The sequence below is a fragment of the Lissotriton helveticus genome, chromosome 8 (genome assembly GCF_964261635.1).
Source record: "Lissotriton helveticus chromosome 8, aLisHel1.1, whole genome shotgun sequence".
NCBI classification, from domain to species: Eukaryota; Metazoa; Chordata; class Amphibia; order Caudata; family Salamandridae; genus Lissotriton; species Lissotriton helveticus.
The window spans coordinates 1,305,588,234-1,305,601,622 of NC_136069.1; positions in this window are offsets into that span (position 1 = coordinate 1,305,588,234).

Sequence of the window (13,389 nt, forward strand, 5' to 3'; positions counted from 1 at the left end):
GCGTTGTTGGTCGATCTAAGCTGGCGTTTGGGAGCGTAGAAGTTGAGGCGGCTGTTGAGGTATCCCGGGCCTTGGTTGTGTAGGGCTTTGGGTGCGTGGGTGAGGAGTCGGAAGGTGATTCTCTTGTTGACCGGGAGCCAGTGCAGGTCTCTCAGGTGTCCGGAGATGTGGCTGCGACGGGGGATGTCCAGAATGAGACGTGCTGAGGCGTTCTGGATCCGCTGGAGCCTCTTCTGGAGTTTGGCGGTGGTACCGGCGTAGAGGGAGTTGCCGTAGTCCAGACGGCTGGTGACGAGGGCCTGGGTGACCGTATCATTAACTTTTTCTGCGCAGAAGTGAGCTGTGCCTATTTTCCCCTAAAAACCTCACTCTCTATGGCATATATACCAACCTAGCAACACTATGAGTTAGACAGTGTTTTATTAAATGTCTGTGGTGGTAGTTTGGGGACTGCAACTTATTTTTTATCATCAGACTTTAACCAGGAGTAAGTGAGAGAAAGGTAGAAAAGTGAAGAAAAAAAGAAAGAAAGGGGAAGAGAGACAGAGGAAAACGTTGACAAACCGAGAAGGCAGGGATGAAAAAGAACCTGCAAGGTGAAATTAAGAGAAAGTCAAACTGGACATGGTCGTAGTTTTACTTGTGTCAAGGGCAATACTAAATCCCTAACCATCTAGGGAATGGGAATGAATCACCCCTAAAATGTATTTGTAGTCAAGGGATTCTCCAAGGAAAAAAAAACATTTTGTCCCTGGAGAAAAAGAAGTCATTTATTTACTCATGGATACATGTTAAATATACACATTTGGGGCCAGATGTAGGTCGGTCGGTAACGGCCGAAAATCAGTATTTTCGGCCGTTACCGACCGGTATTTCAGGAATGGTATGTAGGGCCCTTATTTTTACCGATTCGGTAAATGTGAGATGTAGGTGGGACTCTTCTGAGTCCCACAAGCCTTACAAAATCGGTATTTTACCATCAAATCCAATTTGATGGTAAAATACCGATTCCGGTGTGCATGCACATGTGTGCATGCACACCTCTGCCATATGACAGGCACACCTGCCCTTGGGGCATGTATGCCTGCCACATGGCACCCGAGCCTGTTTTGGGGGGGCCAGAGGGTGTCAAAGTGACACACCCTGCACCCTTGAGAAATTCGGTATTTACCGATTCTGTAATTACAGAATCGGTATTGCCCATTGATTCCTATGGGCTTCACAGCCCATAGGAATCACTAGGAAATACCGATTCGGTATTTCCAGATTCGGTAAATACCGAATCTTAAAGATTCGGTATTTACACACCTGGAAATACCTACATCTCCCCCCTTCATATTTACCACTTCTTAAATACCGAATCGGTAAAATTCGGTATTTAAGAAGTGGTAAATAAGAATTACCTACATTGGGCCCTTGAAATTTACGCATGTGTAAATGCTTACTGAGCACTCCTGAAAATCTGTAACTGTTTTCTAGGACCACTGCTCATATTTTTGAGAATTCCCCATAATCTAATCCAAATTTAGGGGATTATTTACAAGCCCATTGCACTGCCGGTGCGTCACTTTTTTTGACACGCCGGCGGCGCAATGGGCTTGCCCATATTTACAAGGCCACATAAAGTCACCCTGGGTGACTTTTCATGGCCTTGTAAATATGGGCCCCTTTCACGCATTTCTCTGCATGAAAGGAACACCCACAGCAACTCCCACGGAACTTGTCACATTCCCAGATTTACAACATTTTGTAAAACTGGAAATCAATCAATCAATCATAGCATTTGTAGAGCGCACTACATACCCGAAGAGCCAGGTCTTGAGGAGTCTCCCGAAGGATAGGAGGACTTCGGTCTGCCGTGGGTGGATGGGGAGGGTGTTCCACATCTTGGCGCCGAGGTGGGAGAATGATCTGCCCCTGGTGGTCACTCTTAGGATGCGGGGGATGGTGGCGAGGGCACGGTCTGTGGAGCAGAGCTGGCGGGCGGAGGTGTAGAGGCTGAGTTGGCTGTTGAGGTACGCTAGTCCGGTGTTGTGGAGTGCCTTGTGTGCATGGGTGAGGAGCTTGAAGGTTATCCTCTTGTTGATGGGGAGCCAGTGCAGGTCTCTCAGGTGGGGTGTGATGTGGGTGCGGCAGGGGATGTCGAGAATTAGGCGTGCGGAGGCGTTCTGGATGTGTTGGAGCTGTTTCAGGAGTTTGGCCGGGGCTCCTGCGTAGAGTGTGTTGCCGTAGTCCAGTCTACTGCTAAAGAGGGCCTAGGCGACCGTCCTTCTAGTTTCGGTGGGGATCCACTTAAAGATCCTGCGAAGCATACGGAGGGTGTTGAAGCCGGAGGAGGAGACGGCGTTGACCTGCTTCGATATGGACAGTGTGGAGTCGAGGATGACCCCTAGGTTTCATGCTTGGTCGGTGGGTGTAGGGGGGGCTCCTAGTGCTGATGGCCACCAGGAGTCGTCCCTGGCTGAAGAGGTGGAGCCGAGGATGACGACCTCCGTATTGTTCGAGTTCAGCTTCAGTCGACTGTTCCTCATCCAGTCGGCGACAGCCTTCATTCCTTCGTGGAGGTTGGTTTTGGCGGTGCGGGGGTCCTTGGTGAGCGAAAGGATCAGCTAGGTGTTGTCGGCGTAGGAGATGATGTTTAGGTCGTGCCATCGGGTGATGTGGGCTAGTAGTGCCATGTGGACGTTGAACAACGTTGGGCTGAGGGATGAGTCGCAGATGATCTCGGTGGCTTCGGAGCGGAAGGGGGGTAGGCGGATGCTCTGGGGTCTCCCGGAGATGAAGGAGGTGGTCCAGTCCAGGGCCTTCTCTTGGATTCAGGCGGCCTGGAGGCGTGCTCTTAGTGTGCGTTGGCAGACTGTGTTGAAAGCGGCTGACAGGTCCAGGAGGATGAGGGCCGCGTTTTCTCAGTTTTGAGCAGGATCCTGATGTCGTCGGTGGCGGCGATGAGGGCAGTTTTGGTGCTGTGGTAGCTGAGGAACCCGGACTGGGACGGGTCCAGGATGTTGTTCTCTTCCAGGAAGCTGGTCATTTGTTTGTTGACGGCCTTTTCGATGACCTTCGCTGGGAACGGTAGCAGGGAGATGGGTCGGAAGTTCTTGAGGTCCTTGGGGTCCGCCTTGGGTTTCTTTAATAAGGCATTGATCTCTGCGTGCTTCCAGCTCTTCGGGAACGTCGCTGTCTCGAAGGAGATGTTGATGGTTTTCCGGAGGTGGGGTGCGATGGTGCTGCTGGCTTTGTTGAAGATGTGGTGTGGGCAGGGGTCTTCCGGGGATCCGGAGAGGACGGTGTTCATGATCTTGATGGTGTCGTTGTCGTTGATGATGGTCCAGGCAAGCAGGCGGTTAGTGTGGGTGGTGGTCGTGGGAGCGGGGGTGTCGGTGGTTGCCGGGGTGGTGATGGCGTCGAAGCTGTCGTGGATGTCTGCGATCTTGCAATGGAAGAAGGTGGCCGGCGAGTCGCACAGGTCTTGTGACGGTGGGATGTCGCTGGTGTTGGAGCTGGGCTTGGAGAGTTCCTTCACGATGCTAAAGAGCTCTTTTCTGTTGTGTGCGTTGTTGTTAATACGGTCTCTGAAGGCAGTCCTTTTGGCAGATCTGATGAGTTGGTGGTGTCGGCGGGTGGCGTTCCTGTGGGCTGTGTAGCTTTCCGGTGTTCTTTCGCGGGTCCAGTTTTTTTCTCAGTTCAACTTTATTTCGGCTAATATAGCCATAAAAGCAGACAGAGAAAAAAAAACATTTACAGACATAAAAAACATTTACAGACAATTATTGGCAGTACCCACATCAACAATTTATCACATACACAGATGGCAGTTGGTAAAAAAATGGGACTAAGAAACAATTAATTCAAAACGGGTAAATTCACAATACTACGTTAAAAATCTAAATAATTTAAGTAAAAAAAGGTTTTCTCCATGATTAAAAAGCCAGACTAAAAACCAAGTTTAAAACCTTTAAAACCACTAGAACCACACGTCTTATAAAGGATGAACTCAGTGCATTCTACATTGGCTACTGCTGGGTGGAGAGGGCTATGAATGCCAATGTTACATTACAGCTTGTATCCAAGCCGTTTCCTGATGAGATACACATTAAACAGAAACCTGCTTATGCAAAAAACAACCAGTTGTGAGGTATTAGACTTAATGATGCGCTCTGCCTCTTTGTATGATCTGACACCCATGTTTTTACAAAGGGGTCTAATCCAGCGGTACCTAGGTGATTTATATGCTGGACAAAAAAGCAGTAAATGGACATCATCTTCCTTTGCCTTTAACGAGCAAAGAGAACAGAGGCCATTATCGTTTTTACCTCCCCAATTGCATGTTTTAGCATTTATCTGTAATACCCCATATCTAAATTGCAAATATAAGGTTTTTGCTATTGGTGGTCTTATTTCATCCATGAATGGTTCGAATGCAGCATTATCTTTTATAATCATAAATTCCTGGGTCAATATGCCAATAGATGAACTATGGAATAGCTCATCATTAACATTGGACCAGTAAGTTGACTTTAGAAGCTTTTTACACACCGGTGTCATATTCTGGGGTTCGTCTCAAAAATGGGACAGCCCTAACCTGGTACACCAAAGGGAAACATGTTTTAGCCAGGTGATTTTCTTGCATTCATCAATCTGAATAATTTCTATCAGACCACGTTTATAGTTACACAACTCCGGGGTTGTCCACAATCTTATCCAATACAGCAAAGGTCTAAGAGCTTCTTGATGACCCGTCCTTTTAAGATCCAAATCCAAAAACATTGGAACTAAGGGGGTTCTAGTTGGTAGTTTTAGTAATCTACGCAAAAAATGATTCTCTTCCTTTTCAAAATTGCGTTTACAATGATGTCCCCAAACCTCGGCACCGTAAAGTGCCGCTGATTGGGCCTTTGCCTTAAATACTTCAAGTGCCGGTGTAATGGCTTTAGAATAAATAGCTCCGTGCACTTTTAGGATGGGCATCGAATTCTGCTTAAAAGATAGCTTACTCTTTGCTAGATGTCCCTTCCATGAGAGATTACTATCCAACATAATACCTAAGTAATTAAAACTCCCCACATATTCCAATTTTTGGTTATTTAGAACCAAATTCTTTCTAAAGGACTTTTGCGGATTTATGGACATATATTTTGTTTTAGATGAGTTTATTTCTAACCCCTTCTTTACACAGTAACCATAAAATGAATTCACCAGGTTTTGGAGACCCCTCGGAGTCTGTGAGAAGAGGATTGTATCATCGGCAAAAAGTAATGCCATAATCACCTCATCTCCTAGCTTCGGGGAGTCATGATCACTGTCCCTTAGGTAAACAGGTATATCATTAACATATAGTGAGAAGAGCGTGGGCGCCAGCACGCAGCCTTGACGCACGCCACGACTCACCGGAATGGGCTTTGAAAGTTCACCTCCCTTCCCCCATCTAACTTTCGCATCATTCCCTGTGTGTAATCTAATAAGTTCTTTAAGTAGCTCACCGGGGACCCCCATATCTCTTAAAGTGGTCCACAGAAGATTCCGTGGAACGAGATCGAAGGCAGCCCTCAAGTCTATAAATGCCACGTACAAACTGCCCTTTCTTATATTAATATACTTCCAGCAGATGCACGTGAACCTGAACACTTGGTCCACTGTACTAGTTTTTGGTCTAAACCCTGCTTGGAATTTAGACAATATCTGCGTCCGCTCCATCCATTCTGTGAGTCTATTTAGAATGTGCCTGGAAAAACCCTTCTGTAAAAGGTCAATTAATCTAGTTGGCGATAGTTGCCCGGATCGTAACGATCCCCTTTTTTGAAAATCGTTACAATCTCTGCCCCTTTCCAACTGTCGGGGATTGGTGTTCCAGCCACTATAGAATTACATAGAAAATAATTGTATGTCCCCCATACTTCTACATCATGTTTAAGTAAATCTCCAGGAATCTTGTCCGGTCCTGGGGCTTTACCCACTTTGATAGCTTGTAGTGCCTGGGTAGTTTCCTCCATACTAAAACATAGTGGTGTAATGCTCAATTCCAGATTACTCTCTTTATTGTGTAAGGGCGACTCCTGTTCATCATGGGAATAGAGTTTGGTAAAGTGGTCGCACCAAGTTTGTTCGTCTAGATAAAAATCCTTGGGTGATCTACCCTTTTTGTTGCCTTTGGCTATTAAACTCCAAAAGGTACCCTGATCTCTCAATTGGCTGCTGTTAGTAAATCATCCCATAGTGCATCATCCCATGCTTTTTTCAGCTGGGTCAAGGTTTTGTTATATGCATGTCTACTTTCTTTTATAGAATGGTAGTTTTTAGATTTGACAGACTGGATCAGATGGTACTTTGCTAAACGGCATTCTTTATTATACCAAGGGTTAGTCAACTGTAAATGGCCTTCGCTTGGGTTCCTGTCCCCTTTGCAATTTTTGCTCAGAAAGGGGATTAAAGCGTCAACCAATTTGTAATGTAGATCTAGAACACCCTGGCAGCCTATTAGGGGCTCCTTGCACGACCCGATAGTGTCGGAAAAAGTATTGTAAATATTTAGCATTGTCTCATCCTTAGCTAGGATATAAGACCATCTAAGTACACGTCTATTGTTAGTTGTCTGCAATTCTCCATGTGAACTATTTGTTGTAACCTCTTCGTCCTGTTTAACTAAAAACGGTTGAGGATGTAGCCATAATTGGAGTGGAAGATGGTCACTCTCTATCCTAGCATCTACTTTGAGATCAATGAGTAAATACCATAGACTCAAGGAGACCAATATATAGTCTATATGGGACTTGCAGTTGCCTTTATGAAATGTCGGAGCTGCTGGTCTATCGGACTGCAAGCGGCCATTACATGCCCTAAGATCATGACCTATTGTCAACTGCAAAATTTGTGTTACAGCTACCGTACATTTAACAGACCCAGTAGAATCCAGATTTGGGATATCATTAGCCATATCTTGTTCTTCAAGTAAGTTGTCAAAACCCAACACAGGTTCATATTTGCAATTAAAATCCCCTCCTACTACTACTTGGACATTTGGGCCTAGAGAATCTAAGAGGGAATCTAGATGTTCTATGACCTTAGATTCTTTATTTGCTGGGTACGGCCTATTGTAAATGTTTATTAAATATAGAATTTCTTTTTCCCTTGTCACCACTTTTAACCCCAGTAGGTCAGGGGAGTGGGTTATCAATGGGGTAATTTCTATTTCTAAATTTATTCTAACCCTGATCACCAGACCTCCTGATGCCCTCCCTCTTGCTGAGGGGATTGCGTCGAAATAGGAGGTTTTGTACCCAAGTCTGTGGGGATTTCCAGAGCCCAAGTCTCTTGAAGGAGGATAATATCGTAGTCCTCAATGTAGGTACACCAGACTAGATCACGAAGATTTCTGGCTAGCCCTGCTATGTTCCATGATATTAGTCTTACTGGTAAATTATCTTTGAAACCAGATAGGGGTACATTCAGCAGTTCCTCTTGTGTGGAATTATCATCCATTGGAACAGGTGCGATATTTGGTACTTCCAGTGACGTGTTTCTGGAAATCGGTCTCTCAGACACAGTCCTATCAATACGACATGTACTGGCCTCTCCTAAGGTACCAATATTATCGCTATCACAATTAAGAAGCTTTTCCCTTGCTAATGCCATTGGAGTACAGCCTAATGCACACTTGTCATCATGATTTAATAAGGGCGCTAATATCTGTGCAAACTCGAACTCTAAATTAATTGTATTAGGTTTATCTACTTGTGTAATTAAAAGTGGTCCCAACCCAGGGCTCACGGTCGATGCAAGTCAATCATTCTGATCCAACGCACTCAGTGCCTGATACCTGTTGCGCGTTGTGATCTCAAAGACTGGACTTTTATCAAAGCTAAAAGGCCTAGGTGATATGTTATATTGAGGACCCTTAGCTAAATGGCTGTAAAAGTATCCCAAAGGGTGCACACCCACACTATTCTCACTCAGCTTCAAAGATGCTGCTCTAAGAAGCACAGTCGCAACATGCTGTGGGTGCCTAAAATTAATGATGACACAATCACCCTTACAAGTTTTTATGGCATTTCCGATCCACGGAACACGTCTAGTTGTCAATATCTGGTCCGAGTAGTTTATCGGAAATCCACAATTCTTGTTCAGCCAGGAGACAGTTTTATGTTTAAGTGAATTGTGAGATTCCTGGCGGGAAATGGACTCTATAGGGTCTAGAGGTGGGACATTGGTGAGTACGACCACATATGGTTCACAATCTGGTGGGAGATTAATTGGGCGAATTTTCTTAATTGGGATCGGTAGGCCCCCTTTGGTTACTGGAGCGGTTTTGGTCTGTGTGCACTGGCCATCCGATTGGCCCATCTCCCTATGTTCGGCCGCACTTGCCCTTCCCACCTGTATCTTATGTGCGACATTAGCTGGTTCAACATCTCTTACCCTCAGTTTTGGGCTGTCAACATTAGATAGCTGGTTTAAAAGGCCGCCTAATCTAGATACTCCAGCTGTCAAGACATCTATTTTTACCACTAGAGGCTTGACAGTAGATTCTAATTTAGCCTCAAACATCTTAGCAAAATGATCCAAAAGATCAGAGTCCGTATTAGTGCCACTATTTATAATCATAGTCATAGTTTCTTTGTGGTCAACAGTACTCTTCTGCACTATGTCGGGCATTTTCTTATGATGTGTTCCTCCCTGCTTAGTCGTTGTTTTCCTACATTTCCTCACCGCTCTCTTAGGTGGTGAGCGTCGTATTGAAGCATCCATAGATATATCTGGTGAATCCTCATCTGTTATGTCCTGATCAACCACAAGCACATCAGGAGTTTCCACTATAGGGGCATCAATAATAACATCAGTGGAGGAGAAGGGGGCTGGATTTAGATCACTACAGTCATCAATGGGAGTGTTTGGTATCCCAGGCATATTGTCCCGTCCCAGTGATTTCCTTCTGTCGTTGTTGATTTTACTCACCATTTTGACTAAATAGTTATCCATAGTTCCTTTGGTCTTTGCCATCAATAGCAGCTAAGTACTGATCCCTGGAACACTTGTATCTTTTAGACCACGTCTAAGTGTGACTATGTACTCAAGGTCTAAAATCTATAACGTCACATGTACTTCCTTAATAGAGATGAGAAACATGAACTGTGATAAAATATACCATATAATCGTAAAAGTCTTACTTTTCAGGGGGGTGGCCCTGCCCTGCCTCGGTCTGCCCAGACTGCACAGACTGCCCCGCCCTTGTCCCGGGCTTTTCCCGGGCTTGTCCCGCGCGCGACCCGCGTAGGCGGGAGATAAAGCCGATGCTTTGTAGTGCCTCCGGGCGCTGAGCTCGCGTCACTTGTGGAGCGCCGGGCACCGGGGCAGCTGGGATATGCAGTTCTCCCGGTCCGGCGTGGAGCAGAAACAGCCGCCGCTGCCCACACGGCACTGTAGATGAGCTGGCGTCCCTGAGACAAGGAGCAGGTAGGTTCAAGGCTGGCCGTTGCCCTCACGGCGTCCGTCTGTTTGATTCCGGCCCCCAGTTTTTTTCTAGTATTCAGCAGGTTCGCTTGGAGGCCTGGAGGTCTTCAGTGAACCAGCTGGCTCTTTTGCTGGTGTCGGTTTTGGGGGGCTTCTTGAGCGGCGCTATGATGTTGGCGCAATCGTTGATCCATTGTCTGAGGCTGCGGGCTGGGGCGTCGGGGTCGGTCGGGTCTGCGGGTGCACTTTGGGCGAGGGTGGTGGTTAGCTGGTCCTCAGTGATCTTGCCCCAGCTGCGGGGAGGCATCTGCTGGGTGCGGTGGTGTGTGATGGGTTTCCGGAAGGTGAAGTGGATGCAGTGGTCGTCGGTCCAGTGGAGTTTGGTGGTGCGGTCGAAGAAGATGTGGGTGCTTGCTGAGAAGATGGGGTCAAGCATGTGGCCGGAGAGAGTGAGTGGGTGTTGTGACGAGTTGTCTGAGTCCGAGGTTGCCGAGGTTGTCGATCAGGGTGGAGGAGTTGGAGTCATTGTTGTTCTCAAGGTGGAAGTTCAGGCCCCCGAGAAGAATGTAGTCCGTGGAGGCGAAGGCGTGTTTGTTGATGAACTCGGCGAAGGAGTCGCTGAACTGCGGTCGGGGTGCAGGTGGTCTTTAGATGAGGGTGGTGTTGGGGTTGGTGTGAATCTTGAAGTGCAGGTGTTCAGCGGTGCTGAGGGTGTTGTCGGCGTCTGTCGAGAATTTGAGAGTGTTTCTGTGGATGATGGCAATTCTTCCTCCTATTCCGTTGGTGCGGTCCTTGCGGGTGATCTTGTAGTCTTTCCGGTATGGTTATGGTGATGTCGGGTGCCGACACCGCCATAGCCATACTGGAAAGGCTACAAGATCACCCGCAAGGACTTCAGCAACGGAATATGAGGAGGATTTGCAACCATCCATCAGGAAGGCGACGTCTGGGGCGATGGTGTAGAGTAGGACCCAGAGTTCGACGCAAATACATTTTACAATTTTGTGCAAGACAAGGCGTCGTCTCCCTGTACCTTGGTATAGGTTCTTGGCAATTAATTACGGACTTTGCTTGGTCAGTTCGCTTAAGACGACGCACCCTTCATTCTGGAGTCGCGGCAGTTTGAGACTTGGCATTTGGAGTTGTATATACATATATATATTATTGCTCCACTGCCAAAAAACTTGACACACCAGCACTCACAGTAGGTTAAACCTTGTCAGGTTTATTGCACACAAAAAAAAAAACAATGAAACAGACGCGTTTCAGCACTTGCCTTCGTCAGTGTCAGCTGGCGACGGCGAGGCGGAAGTTCATAAAGGCAATCATAATCAAAATAAAAAACGGACCACGGTCCAAATCATAAGCGCGATCTTGAAATGGCAAAAACCAAATTATAATTTCATCAATTCAAGTACATCAGTTCAGATTACTGCTGGAAAAGTACATGTGGTGTTTACTATTACATTACACCAAATAAATAATTACATCCCTGTCTTAAGCCCTGGATGGGCAATCGTTACGGGACATTTAATTCCGTGCATCTGAATTAATTAATATATCACAATCCAACCGTCTCTGATGTGCACCTGAGTTATTTTCTCATATATATATGTATATGTCCTACTGGCACTAGCCAGTAGGTAGTTATAATAAGGACCAACTTTTCCCATAGACAAAGTGTTTTTTATTTTGCTAATAACGTTAGCGCCGTTTGACGAATCTTCACGAAATTTTCAAAACTAGAGTACAACTCACTTCAGCTGCAGTCAGTGAAGTTTCGTGGTAATTCGTCAAGCAGGGGAAAAGAAAAAGGAGGTGTCTCAAAACACTTTTTACCCATGCAATGCCTACTGGGATTTGGCATTTTCTGAACATAACTACAGACAGCCGCTGAATGGAATTACTCCAAATTTTGCAGAATGGTAGATCTTGGTCTTATAAAGAGCCCTTTTTGTAATTTTGTGTAAATCTGGTCAATAGTTTTGGAGTTATTAAAGAAAGAAATATTTGTATGTGTAGGGACGTGAATACTTCGCGGATCCACCCAAGGGGATCCATGGATCTGGTGGCAAAAGCAAATCCCTCATTGGCTTGGAGCAACATGAAAGGGAAGTTGCGGCTGCCATTTGATTTGTCAGCCGGGTGCAAGGCAAAAACATGAATAAAATCTCACATAAGGAGTCAGGATAGAGGTTTCCTAACCCCATAGGACACATGGAGGGGTCTCTGAGGGAATTACTCAAATATTTTTTTGGGGCTGATCCGCGGATCTACCATGACGCTCAGTATGGCCCCCAGGGTAACTCCGCAAAGGTTCTGCGGATCCGCAGCCAAATTAACAAAAAACACCCACTCACACACCAAACCCCCGCCACGCATGACCCAAGGCTGTGTGCAGCGTGGGGTTGGCTGCATGCAGGGGGTTGGTTACAGAGCCTGGCCTCAGGCCAGGCCCTGTGGCCAACCCCCATCATGCAAGGCCAAAGGCTGTGCGCCCTAGCAATTGAAATAACGTATGGTAATTAATTATTACTTTACTTTGAAAAAAGCATAGAACTTTTCTGAAAAAAACAAAGGTTACAGGGACATTGTAGCTAGGTTCATATTTTACACACACAAAACCAAAGAAATTCAGCAGTTATGGGTATACTTATTTCTATAACTAATGTCGTAAAGTAACTTTAGGCCACAAGGTATTGTTTCTCAACATAAGTATAACTACAAGTGCTTAGATAAGTATAATTGTAACTGCCGATGACTATAATACCCCTGTAACCTTTGTTTCTTTCAGTGAATATGTATATTCAACGGAAAAAAATATATATATCTATAGAGAGAGAGAAAGAGAGAGAGAGAGAGAGAGAGAGAGAGAGAGAGAGAGAGAGAGAGGAGAGAGAGAGAGAGAGAGAGAGAGAGAGAGAAAGTAGTTGTAGTCACTCTAAAGTTATAGTTAGGGTTATCGGAGGTAGGAATTTCTCCGATTTTTGCCCCATAAAAAATTTGCACCCATTTGATGAATCTCTGCAAAATGTTCCTGATATATTTCCCCATTACATTGGCGGAGGATGTAAGGTTTTACAGTCGATGATCAAGGGGATGCAAAGAAAAAAAGGGTGGCGTCCCAAAACAGGTTTTCACCCCCAATGCATTTTACATAGACTTTTTTTATTGAAGGTAGCGGCAAACCAGCTGAACGGATTGTAATGAACTTTCACAGGCATTGGAATTAGACTATGTACTATGTAGTCAATCCTTTTTGCTATTGCAAGTGATGTTATGAAGTGGTTATGAAGTTATATGGCTAAAAACCTAGTGATATCTGTGTAGTACAATATTACTAAAAGAAGCAAGGATGTCCAAAAAATAAACTTGAATGCATATGTAAAATTTCAGATTTACTACATAAACAACTGAAAGACCAATGTATGGTCACATTCTAATGGAAACCAACAAACAAATGCATAACAAATATAATACATCTCAATCTACGTAAATTTCCTTTGCATGCTTTCTGGCTCCTAAAACGGTGCCAAACAAGCCAAGTAAAAACCATCTTCTTTATGCCATACTGTGTAGCTAAATGGAAAAATGAGCTCTCAGTGAACTCCAAAAACTACTGGAGGAATAATAATTGTCCCCTAGGAAAAAAATAATAGTCTCACTTTTTATAACAATGATTGGTTTTCATTCACTTTGGCCAGCTTAACTATTTTTTTTAACATTTATTTGAGTTTTATATAGCGCTGGTTAGACCCGAAGGTATCAGAGCGCTTTACAAGAGGATCAGTAAGTGACCAGATTCACGCACGTTACATTAGTTACAAAGCATAGTCAAACATAGGAAAAAAAACAATGTTAAGAAATTCGTCGGAGGGACGAGAGGAAGGAGACAAAGTATGGAGGCAAGGAGAAACTGTGTCCAATGTCTGGCTGGATAGGTGA